Source organism: Ambystoma mexicanum, chromosome 6q, assembly GCF_040938575.1.
Source record: "Ambystoma mexicanum isolate Mex_15411 chromosome 6q, UKY_AmexF1_1, whole genome shotgun sequence".
In the NCBI taxonomy this organism is placed as follows: Eukaryota; Metazoa; Chordata; class Amphibia; order Caudata; family Ambystomatidae; genus Ambystoma; species Ambystoma mexicanum.
In genome coordinates, this window is record NC_090937.1 from 1,548,314,697 (window position 1) to 1,548,327,516 (window position 12,820).

A 12,820-nucleotide genomic window follows, 5' to 3' on the forward strand; every position below is an offset into this window, starting at 1 on the left:
AGAACATGTGGATCATGTCCGCATTATCGTTCCCACACCATGGGCACGATCAGGAGGATGACTGGTTGAAGGAGGCGACTCTATGTGGGGTCATGTATGTCCTATACAGGACGTTCAACTGAATCTGGCCGAATCTAGCATTACTAGACACTTTTTTGGGAAATATTAACACTCTTTCCCATTCTTTATCTGTAATCGGGGTCTCGAGGTCCGCTTCCCATCTCGCCCTCAGAACTTCGCCTTTAGGGTTGGGTTTATCGCATAGTCTGCTATAGAGCCTGGAGACTGGTCTCCAGCCATCCGAGAGGACATGCATTTCTTGCAGTAGAGGGTCAGGGGAGGGTTCCTCTGGCCAGCCGTTCCATTGTTTCTTGGCAGTCTGCTTGAGGCGGTGGTACCAGAGGAACTGGCCCGGGGGTATTCCTTCAGTGGCCTTTAGAGATTCAAAGTCCCTGAATTCCCCGTCCTCAAACATGTCACCCCATGTGTATATGCCGGGTTCTTCCCATCTCCTTGCTGTGGAGAGGTCTGCATCCGTTCGGCAGGTATCTGCTAAAATGGGGTTATCCGGAGAGTACGGGTGTTTCACTCGCCTGATGTAGCAGGACCTGGCCCATATCCTCCTACCCAGGTCAATCACTTGTAAGGTGATCGGGGATTGCCGTGTGGGGTACCATAGAGTTTCCTTGGGGATCACGTTGTTCGAGGATTGCCTCTGTTGTTCCGTTTCAGCTGAAGGTTCGTCCGAGAGCCATTTCGTTATGTGGCTTAACTGGACAGCCAGGTAGTATAACTGGAGATCTGGTAGCTTTATTCCTCCCTCTTTATGTGGCAGGGAGAGGACGGATAGCGACAGTTTGTGCCTGTGAGGTCCCCATAGGAAGTCCTTGATGATTGCCTCCAGTTTTTTGAAAAAGGGCGGTCGGACATAATGGCAAATATTCACGAAGAAGTATAGGAATCTGGGTAGTACGATCATCTTGACTATCGCTGCTCCGCCCACCATGGCCAATGGGAGCTTGGACCAGAATTTTATAGAGCGCCGAAGACTCGTGATGGCGACCTCAGTGTTATGTTCGTGTGTGAGTAGCGGGGTGTGGCTCACGTTGATCCCCAGGTACCGGAACATGACCGGTTGCCAACCTCTTCCTAGCACTGGAAGATCGCTTTCTGATGTGCTGCGTAGGGCCGCCAGGGGGAATGCGGAGGACTTACTTCTGCTGAATCGGATCCTCAAGTACTTCGCGTAATTGTCTAGCACCTCCAGTGCTGTTGGTGCGTTGACTTTGGGGTTTCTTAGATATGGGAGAACGTCGTCCGCGTATAGAGATATTATGTGGTGTACGTTGCCCACCTTGATGCCAGCGTCGAAGAGCTGCTGCCTGAAGTATAATGCGATCGGCTCCAGGCCCAGTATGTACAGCATGGGCGATAGCGGGCACCCCTGTCTCGTTCCCCTTTGTATTTCCCAGGCTGCTGATACCATTCTTCCCGTTTTCACTCTTGCCATTGGAGAATTATAGAGGACCTCGATCCACCTGATGAAGCCCCCTCCGAAGCCGAATCTCCTCAAGACCTCCCTGATCCATTCCCAATATATGACGTCGAAGGCCTTGATGGCGTCGAGCGACAACACCGCCAGGTCTTCATCTCTCTCGTATGTTTCGGCCATTATATGTTGTAGCCTCCTGAGGTTAGCTGTGGTGTTGCGCCCAGGCACAAATCCGTTCTGGTCCTCATGGACGATGGATCCCACCACTCTGGCCAGTTTGCAAGCTAATATGGATGTGAGAATCTTGGCATCATAGTTTAGCATGGCCATAGGACTCAGTCGGTGGGTGATTTGTGTGGCTTGAGCATGGGAACGATTATGGTCTCTTTCATGGTGTTGGGGAGGACCCTGTTCGTGTATGCCTCCTGGTAGACTTCGTGAAGAACTGGGGTGAGAATGGGCTTGTACGTTTTGTAGAACTCAGGTGGGAGACTGTCGCTGCCGGGGCCTTTGCTGTTAGAGAGGGACCTGATTGCCCCTTGCACGTCCTCAAGAGTAATCTCCATCTCCAGTTCCTCCCTCTGCTCGGGTGAAATACGGGGGAGTTCTATCTCCAAGTGTTTCTATAATGTCTGCCGTAGGAATTTGTGCCTTGTGGGCATACAGTTTGGTGTAGAATCTGGCAAATGCATCGTTGATCCCCAGCTGAGTCGTGTGGGATGTCCCATCGGCGTCCCGTATCTCCATTGGGAGGTGTTTGGGGTGTTCTCGCTTGCAGAGCCAGGCCAGTAACCTCCCTGGTTTGTCCAATTTCTTGTGGGATCTGATGGTGTGTGTGGTGAAATCGAATTTCTCCAGTCTTTCCCAAGCTTGTTGGCATTCTGCCTGAGCTTCCTTCAATTTGTTCTCGGCCTCTGTGGAGTTGTCATGGGTAGACTCTAGTCGGGAGATCTCTGCTTCTTGTGCTTCAAGCGTTATCTTTAATTGCCTGCGAGTTCCGCCGGCTCTCGATATAATTTCTCCTCTGGTCACCACCTTCATAGCTTCCCATAATGTGCTCCAGGAGGATACAGACCCCATGTTGATTTCCAGATATTCTTCCAGTTTTTCGGCGAGGTCTTCCCTGAACTCAGGGTCTTCAAGTGCCGCAGTCGGCATCCTCCACATAGGGATCGGGGGTCTAGGGCCCTTCAGCTGCCATAGCATGGTCAGTGGGGAATGGTCGGAGATCGTTCGCCCTAGGTACTCTGTGGCTGCGGCTCGTGGGGCGAGCTCCTTGTTGATGAACAGGTAGTCAATTCTTGTATGGACTCCGTGTGGAGCTGAGTAGTGGGAGTAGGCCTATCGGCCGGGTGGTGTTCCCTCCAGATATCCACCAGGTTGAGCTGCTCCAGAGTTTCCTTCAGGGCCCGGGGTGCGAGGTTGCTCGGGTGGGGGGGAGGCAGCGATCTGTCCATGCTTGCGTCAGCAACGCAGTTTAAGTCGCCTCCCCATATGAAGGTGCGGTCCTGGTGCTGAGTCAGCTTTGTGATCATTGTGGTGAGGTACGCCGGTATCCCTTGATGTGGGAAGTATGAGTTGACCAGGAAAACCGTGGTTTGTTCCATTGTGCCCCAAATCAGCACATATCTCCCTTCTTTGTCTAGTTCACACCCCTCCATCTGGAAGGGCACATCCGGGCTTATCCATATTAGCACCCCTCTTGCGTATTTGGAGTAGGGGGACCCTCTCACAGTCCCGGCCCATCGGTCTGCAATCTTAGACATGGCCTCCATCGTGAGGTGGGTTTCTTGAAGGAGTGCAATCGAGACTTTCTTCCTTTTGAGATAGGACTGTATACGATTACGTCTGAGGTATGAGCCCATACCCCTCACGTTCCATGTCATCACGGTAAGCTGTACCGCCATCGGGTCTGAGTTTCGGATCTGGTACGGGACTCCGTCCCTAGGGTCCGGCTCTGCTTTAATCCGCAGTAAACAGGCTGCGAGGGGGATACCACTGGCTCCCGATCTCCCGGGTCAAGTCCTGGGCCCATCTCGGTCTTTGTTGGCGAGAGAAGCACGAAGACTGTACAACTAGTGTAACTAATAACAAAACTCAAACTGGTGCGCACAGCGACTACAACATTGTTGCGGTGCTCAGGCGCTCTCGAGCCGTCGAAGCCCATCCGGGAGTCGGGCGCGAGCTGGGTCAGGCGGGTGCCAGGATCAAGTGAATTCTACGGTGGGGGTGGGGCAAGGGCTTGGCGGCAGAGCCGAGCGAGGCCGTTTCCAAATGATAAACTGAAGTTGGATTACCTTCTGTGTTCCGGCGTCGTATATGGTGGATCTTACTGTTGCTTGGGGGTCGCTTGTGGGATCCGAGGGGGTTAGGCTGCAGTCCGTGGGTTGTCCTTGCCATCGGCCAGGTTATTATCCTCTAGCCACATGTTGGCTGCTTCTGGGTTATCGAGGAATACCGCTCTCTCCTTATAGATGACCCTGAGGCGTGACGGGTATAGTAGTCTGTATTTTAGGTTCAGTTGGCGGAGCCTAGCTTTTATCGGGACAAATGAATTCCTCTCTCTTTGCACCTTCTGCGTATAGTCCGGGTAGATGGAGATTTTGGAGTCCCCTCTTTCGATGGGGCCACCCTCCCTGGATCGCCTTAAGATAGTTTCTCTGTCCTGAAAGTTCTGTATCTTAGCAATTATTGGTCTGGGGTGCGATCCAGGGGGAGGGCGCCTCTGGAGGGATCTGTGGGCCCTTTCGACCGAGAATCCCTGCGTCAATTTGCCGGCCCCAATTTCTTGTAGCAGAAGGGTTTCGACGAAGGATGTGGTGTTTGCCCCTTCGTTCCCCTCCGGGACACCCAGGATCCTAATGTTGCCCCGTCTGGCCCGGCCTTCGGCCTCTTCCGCCCTTTCCTCCAGGAAGGTGACTTTCCTCCTCAGGAGGGCGACTTCTGACTTTATATCTGTGGTGGCCGTAGATGTATCCTCTGTTGATTGTTCAACGGTTTTTACCCTCTCGGCTAAGTTGCGAGCGTCTTGGCGAATTAGTTGAATGTCTATTTTGAATTGGTCGATCTTGGAGTCTATGTGCGTTTTTAGTGAAGCTATGGCATCAACTATCTGAGAGTGGTTATCGGCGGCCCCCCCTTCGCTCGCCTGGGTGACTTCAGAGGGGCAGGCGCTGGCTTGAGTGGGGGTCTTCACCTTGGTGGAAACAAAGGAGTCCATGGTGGCAGCTCTGGTCTTGTTCTTGGCGGCCATCTTGAGATGATGGATGTAGATGTCCTGGGCCTCAAAAGCTACGTAGCTTGCGGGGGTTGTTAGCGAGGCCCTCTTCTTAAGCTGGACTTCGGGTCGTGGGCGGTATTTTGCCAGCCCCCCTACCTGGGTGTGCGGCCCCCGGAGGTGGATATCAGAAGAATAGGGATAGGCGGGGGGGCCCCTTTCTCAGGTGTTGCGAGGTCTCTCGCACCTTGTTTTGTGGGGCTGGATCGGTGGAGTGACCCGAGCCAGGTCAGTCTTCTCCTTCCATGCATCCGGTGCTGGGTGGTGCGGGCTTTGTTTTGGTGCCAGTAGGGCGGCCCCCGGGGGGGTCGTTCTCCTTGTCGTGCTTCCGCTTCACCCCTCTAGGCCTGGGAGTCCGTTGGGGGAGGGGTTCCCCTCAGAGGCTCTGCTATGCGATGCGAGGCGCCATCTTGGATTCGATCGGAGTGGAGGGGGAGAGAGCCGTCTTAGGGCTACGGTGGTGTCTAGGAGGTCCGATTCGGTGGGCCCGATGGTGGTTCATATGCAGGACCGCTTCCCCCAACAGCACGTTCTTCTGCGAGGGCTGGGGCCTCACATTAGCCGGAGCCTCGTGGGCGTCTCTATATACTGATTGGCCAACTAGATTCCAACATTTAAAAAATGTTTAAATCTATGGCAAATCATAATTAGAGACTGTGTGTTACCCTTACGCGTGGCCCTTATGATTTGTTAGAATCGCAATTTCCCAAATGGGTTACTTTATAATAAAAAGAGCTTAAAGTGCATAGTGCTTTATAACTGGGTCACATGTTAAAACCAGTGGAATGAACATACTATTTAGTTTAACTCGCAATATCCCAAATGGGTCACTTTGTAGTAAAAAGCTTAAAGTGCAAAATGCTTTATAAACAGATCACATGTTAAAACCAAGGAGTTGAACATATTAACGAAAAGGTCTCCAAAAGTGGAATTGCCACTTATATAAAATGCGAAAGTGCATGATAAAGCTAGTCATAGTTTTAAAATCCCATCAAATCTATTCACATTGCTTGATGTTTCTACAAAATTCAGATATTAAATTGTGGCACATTGTAGACCTACAAATGCAACATACTTTGTCTATAAATGCGCATTATTCTCTCCTATTTACAAGGGATAAAACAATAATTTGAAAAAACCTTTAAGAAAAACTAGCAAGAAAAAAGGGAGCAAATACTGCAGCCAGATGCATTGACGTCTAGTTTGTACTTAGTGTACATTTGCACTGGAAACCTTAACTTTTTGCACAAAATGAAATGTCTAAGAGACTCACTGTCAAAACCTATGATAAACAGAGTGTATACTTAATAAAACAAAGAACGTGAAGAATAAGGAATAAAAGTTAAAAATACACCATATTTTCATATTTGCCAAATTATTCAAAATGCATTTCATTTATCTTCTTTACATCTTATTATGGGAATACAGTGAGATTATTGTGGTCATGGTTTCAGGATCCCAAAAATACATATAACTCTTCGTCACGATTGTGACCTCCCGGGAACTTGGTGTTGAAGTCCACTATGTATCTGAATTCCATTTGTCTCAGTTTTCGTAATCTGCCCCCACCTCTTGGGTGTACTCCCACTGAGTCAATGATGAAATATTTGAATGATCCAATATCACTCTGATGAATGTCCTCAAAGGGTTTAGCAAGTGGATAGGACATGTCACAATTCTTAATTGCATGTAACTTGGCTTCCAGTTTTGTGCTACCAATGTAACACAGGTCACATGCGCATGTAATCACATAGATGACAAATTGTGTAGAACACCTAAGTTCTTGTTTAATCTTAATTTCCTTTTTAGTCCGAGGATGTAAGAAAGCTTTGGTGTTCATTCCATAGCGACACGCTTTACATTTGGTACATGTATAGAAACCTGGTAGTCTTTTTGTTAACCAGGTACTGGTGCTCTGTTTTTTTGGTGACTGAAACATGCTAGGTGACAGTTTTGTTTGTATTGATGATGACTTCCTTTAAGTTATTGTGGCATGGGACGGCAAATGTGGACTAATATCATGATCTTGCTTCAACAGATGCCAATGCTTGTTCAAAATCTGTTTGTTTCTTTGGCTCCGGAGTTGTAAGTGATGATGAATCTAATAGTAGAGTCCTCATTCTGTTGTTCTTTTGTCTGTTCTCTATGCAAGCTCTTTTTAGCTAGAATCATCTCCCGACTTTTATTGCAGCTGCGGTCATATGCTTTGCTTATGATTACTTTCTTTTATCCTCACATTAGGAATCTTGCTGCAGTCTTTTTAGCGTTCGTCTCCCACACTTCATTCTCACTGCAATTCATTTTAATCCGTAAGAACTCGCCATACAGAGTGCTATTTTTGAGGCATTGTGGGTGAGCACTCGTTGCATGCAAAAGTGTATTGGTGCTTGTTTCTTTTCTATGTAACTCTGTGGTTATACTGTTTCCAATAACGTTCTTTATTGCTTAAATAGACTATTTCTGACTTATTATGCTGTTCTGTGAATTTCAGATTCTGATGGCTTTGGTTCAAGCTGTGAAAGAAACGTGTCCATTCATTTGCCGTTCCATTCCAGATGATGAATAAATCATCAATGTATCTTGGCCACATAATTATTTTGTCTGTATGTTTCTTCTGTTTATCACTGGAAAAGAGTTCTTCCTCCCACGCACCCATATATAAAATTGCAAAGGTTGGGTCTACTGGTGTGTCCATTGCTGTTCCACAGATTTGATTATAATCCGTGGAATTAAACATAAAAGAATTGTGGGTCAGACTGAAGGACAGCATGTCCAAAAGCATACGCGAGTGTTCTCGGTAGCTTAGCAATCTGGTGGACAAACATCTTTTAACCTCATCTATGCCCTTGGAATGTGAGATGCAGGTGTATAGGGAGACTACATCCAATGTAGTAACCAAAAGGAAGTCCGGTTGCCAAGGAATGTGTGCAATTTGGTTCAGAAAAGCTGTTGTCTCCTTGGTGTAAGAGGGTAAAGTTTCCATAAAGGGAAACAGAAAATTGTGTACGTATTTCAAGGTGTTTTCTAGTAAGGAGTCTATTGATGCTACGATTGGTCTTCCTGGAGGTCGGGACATTGACTTATGGATTTTAGTTATGAAATGTATGATGGGAGTCTTTTGGCAGTTTTTGGTTAGAAATTGTTTGTTTAATTGTAATGAGATCCAAATTATACCATTTGTCCAACATAGTATCATACTGCACTTTGTAATCAGGATACAGATCAGCAGGTAATCTGACATAGCGGCTAGTATCTTTCATTTGTCTTTCTGCCGCCCTCTGATAATCCTTGGTGTTAAGGACTACAGCATTGCCACCTTTATCTGATCTTATTGTGATAGAATTTTCTGCTTGTAAATATTCCATGGCTGTGTGTTGTAGTTTGGTTAGATTATATTTCAGTTTGACTGTTCCAGGCCCAACCGCCAATTTTTTGAGGTCATCCACAACAAAGTCCTCAAATAAATCTATTGTAGGGCATAGAATATTGGAGGGATTGAATTTAGATTTTTCATTTTACTTGGAGCGGCCATGCCGGGGTCAATTTCTGTTGATAATTCTATTTGCCACTCGTCTTGTGCATCAAGGGGAGAAATGTTAGTAGCTTCCTCTTCTCCTAAACTTGCTAGGTCTCTTAGTGCAGGTATGTCAAGGATGTTGAGATCTGAAGGATTTATCTTTTTACTTAGTTTATATATGGTCCAAGTTGGCATGAAATTTGGTTAGTCTTAGTTTGTGAATGAAACAATATAAATCAATTCTTGCTTGGGAGTTTATCAAATTTGGCGGTGGGGCAGAAAGAGAGACCCTTTCCTGGTACTTCATGTTCATATTGTGTTAGGTTTCGATCTGACAAATTGATCACTTGCATTATGTCTTTGTGTTCTTTTTGTTTCTTCCAGAGCGTGTCTGACGGCCTGTTGATTGGTCCCGTTTTCCTCCTCTGTCCCCGCCGCCCCCTTGTTGACTTCCCTTTTGTTGGCATTGATTTCTGGAATTGTTTGCCTTTGTTTGTGTTTCGCACTTGTGCTGTTTTGCCCACCTGATGTAATAGTCTAATTTCTTCTAAAAAATTTAACCTGATAGGGGTATCTTCATTGCTGGAATTTGAGACATCTGTGGAGGTGCTGTTGTTTTCCTCTGTGTCCAATTCAGTAAGAATTGTGCTTTCATCTTTAGCATCTGCTTTCTTTTGAATACAGACATTATCATATTTTCTTGCAAAAGTATAGATATGACCTGTGGCGTAGTATTCCTTGTCTCTCACACATTTTCACTGTTTCCGTTTTTATTTCTTCTTCATATTTGCCTATATTTGTCTGCATTTGAATTTTTATATTGTTTGCTGACTCTGCATCTGGACCATTGTATACATCTTGTTCAAGTGCTTCAATCTCCTTGAGTGCTTTGGTTCTGTCACTTTTGGCATATTTGACTAAAATTGTCAGCATTTTAAAAGAACATTCATTGGTTGCTTCCCCCCCATTCGTTCAACATTGCAGGATCAGGCTCCTCATATGTTGGTATGGTGAAGATTCTAAGACCTCTAGGTATTCTCCGATTGTCCAAATAGTTTTGCAGGGATTTTATTTACCACCACTTGTTAGTTTCCTTTTTTTGTAATTTCTCTAGTTTAAACATGTTTTGTTGTATAGTTCTCATTTGCTGTGGTTGTGCACTCTGTTTTAGCATAAGATGCAAGGTTTCATTGAATAAAATAGACGCTTCTGCATCCCTACTGCCTTCCTTGTCTGTCATTATTATGTGTTTGAATTACTGAATAAACAAACAAACACGCTGTATCTGTGGATGATGACTGTTTTTTTCTTCTTCTATACTTCGAAGGTGACTACTGATGTAGTGTAGTCAAATGTTTGTATTGAGAGGTATAGATGATATTACCACGTGTTATGAAAGCTTTATAAACGCACTGTTTTTGTGCTTCGCCGTGTAATATTGGTGACAGACAGAAACAAGTGTTTTCCGTTGATATAAATATGTGGGTCAGGAAAACAGCTACCTTACCTATGTTGTTCGGGTCCTCCGACTCATGCAGCACAGGTGGCTGCTGACCTCTGACCAGTAGTAAGAGTCTGTCCCACGGCGAGCTTAAAGCTTCAGTTGCATTTGAGACGCAGCACTGCGTGTGCTGAAAGTTCACCTTTCAAAAAACCGGCTGGCTGGATCGCGTCACGCTCCTGCTGCAACCTGGAATATTCCTCAGATGAAATCCACACAGGTGCTCGTTGCTAATCGTGGTCAGACCTCGTTAAAAACATTAAACACAAAAGAAACTGAAGTCCAGTCTGGTGTGCAGCGGCATTCCGGCATTGATTGTGGTGAAACACTTCATTGTTGCTCATCAAATCCACACACAGACCGTATTTACTGTGCAGCCTTAAAGTCCTTTATTAGTAAAAAGTATATGGACAAGGAAGTAAGGCAGCAGCAGCATTACACAAAGAAAGAACACGTTTCACCCTACAAGGGCTTCGTCCGGTATGTGTAATGGAGAGAGGACTGCATTTTTATGGACATGTTGCTTTGTTGTGTTAGTCCGTCTTTACTGTTTAGCACTCTTGTATGTTGGTATGCTGTCTAACTATTCCCTATGGAAACAGGTGGCCGTTTTGTAACGTCTTTAACAATGCATCGTTCTGTTTAAATGCCTGTCAGTGGACAATGCAGGTAAAGAATAATTATTTTACATATGCCATGGTTTTCACAAACATTCACTTTTTATATATATATATCCTAATACCACATTGGGTGGGGCGGGGTGACTCTTGCTGCGGACCAGTACCTGCCACTCTACACCAGAACCTTCCAAGGCTGGGAAAACAGACCACCTGAAAGGACTCATGCTGTCCTTGATCCCCCTGAAGTGGAGGACCAGAACAGCCAAGACTCCTGTTCTGCTACATCGAATCTTGCAAACTGTAGTCCAAGCAGAGTTCGATGTCATACACGCAGAGGAATCCTGCAAGTACTATTTCTCTAGCACCCCTCCGCACTACAGCTCCCGCATCTAGAGGCAGCTCAACGCTACATTGTGCCCTTGCTGAGCCAGTCACTGCTAGGTTTGAATCAACCATTTGACACTGGGACCCAACTAGAACCGCTGGAGGGTCACTTGCCGACTCAAACCAGGGATTGCGCTACAGTGGGGCGCCTGACTTACTTTCAGCTCTTGGTTGGAGGTAAATCGGCCACCCTACTGGCAAACTTTGTTTGGTGGTGTGGCAAAACTGGCAGCAACTGAATTACTACCACTTTTTTTCCACACCGCCAAAATTATAATGAGCCCCATATATTTTTTGTGGTTTATAATTTGCCTAGATCGCCTGTATTCAGAGTGCTGCATTCTTCTATCTGTCGCATCGTCTGTTCTTTCCACAGGTGTGAGTTTTGTACAGTGTTTTCTATTTAGTTGTCATGCAGATGGTGTGTTTGATTAATGTGTGTGTGCATAAAAAATGTATAGAACCTTGATTGGGCATTGCCTTTATTTTAGACTGTTAATGTGTTTATCCTTCTCTCGGCCAACATTGGCACAAAAGGCAAAGGAGTTATATCTCTTAACTGGGCCTGTTTTATCTTTGATTGTGTAGGTTCTTGGTTTGTAGCTGTGTGGGCATTTAAGCCTCTCCTCATCCATGTACCCCTGCATGGCAGATTCTAAATTTCCCCATGCATTTCTGCCAAATTAACAAGGAATGTAGTCTTAAATAAGGATCTAGGCTGAGCCATGTTTTCTTATGTACAGACCTTGTAAGCCTGGCAAAACGTCTTCTAGAAACATTTTCTCTGATAGTAACAAAATAAAGCTTGTGGAGCCTTTGCCACAAACTATTTACCAACTATTATGGTATTTATTGAGCGCAGACCTGTCTTTGAGAAGCAATCGAGCGCTTTACCGGTGTATACAACAATAACGGAACAGGTATACAGTGGGGGGGGTGAGATAGAGAGATGCACAGAGGCGCGTTACAGCTGTACCTGATGGTGGGGAGGAGGGGGGCGGGCAGCGTCTAGCAAGTCAGGTGGCATGAGGGGCGATGTGATGACCTAGGCTTTGAGACAGAGAGATTCCTTGAAGAGGTGTGGTCTTGAGTCTGTATTGTAGGAGCGTGGGGGTGAGTCTAATGCTGATGGGGAGGAGGTTCTATAGTCTTGGGGCGTAGGCTGGGAGGCTTGTTTTCTGGTCCTTTCCTTTTTGCAGCAGATTTCAAGTCTGCCCGACTCCTGGCTTCTGGTGATGCTCTGTCCACTGGAGATGCAGAGTTTCTCTGCATGGTAGCTGGGTGACTTGAAAGCAACTTTCTTATAGATGATGCAGCAAGACTTGAAGTGTATTTGTGCATGCAGTGAGAGCCAGTGCCGGTTGATGAGGGTGGGGTGGAGGGGGTGTGATCGCATCTGCGTAGACCCTTGAGGTGTGCGGCCACATGTAGGGCACTTCTCATGGACACGAGAGGATGACGGGAGGCCTTTGAGGAGTGAATTGTCCTCAACCAGGTGGGTTAAGACCAGTGCTTGAACGGTGGATCTAAAGCAATCTGGAGAAAGGAAGGGTTTGTCTTTTTGCAGGACGGCGAGCGGATACCAAGCTGTCTGAGTTTTCTTAGCTATGTGTGTCTTGAAGGAGAGAGGTTTGTCGATGTGGAACCTGAGTGACTTTGCGCAGGAGGTGAGTTCAGCTGTGAATCCCTCAGAGTTCATGGTTGATAGCCAAGTCTGTATGTCTGGGCGTATGAGTTGTTGGTGAGGAGCAGGAATTCGATTTGGGAGGGGTTGAGCTTCAGGTTTGCACTAGACATCCAAGACTGGATCAGTGAGAGGCTGGTTTTGAGCCTCTGGATGTCCTTGATGGAGTCAATCTTGAGGTATAGCTGTGTGTCGTCGACATATTGGTCGATGCTGTGTGTGGCTAGGAGGGCTCCCAGCGGCTCCAGGTGTAGATTGAGTATCACTGGTGAGAGGATGGAACCCTGCAAGGCTCCACAGGTGACCGGGATAGCATTGGCTTTCTAGAGGACTCCATCTGAACAA

General features: G+C 46.5%; 1 protein-coding gene across 2 annotated transcripts in view; it reads left to right on the forward strand.

The window, feature by feature from the left end:
* Positions 1-12,820, forward strand: part of ATRN (attractin) — a 1,434,670-nt gene that overhangs the window by 1,197,763 nt on the left and 224,087 nt on the right. The gene's annotated exons all lie outside the window — the stretch shown is intronic.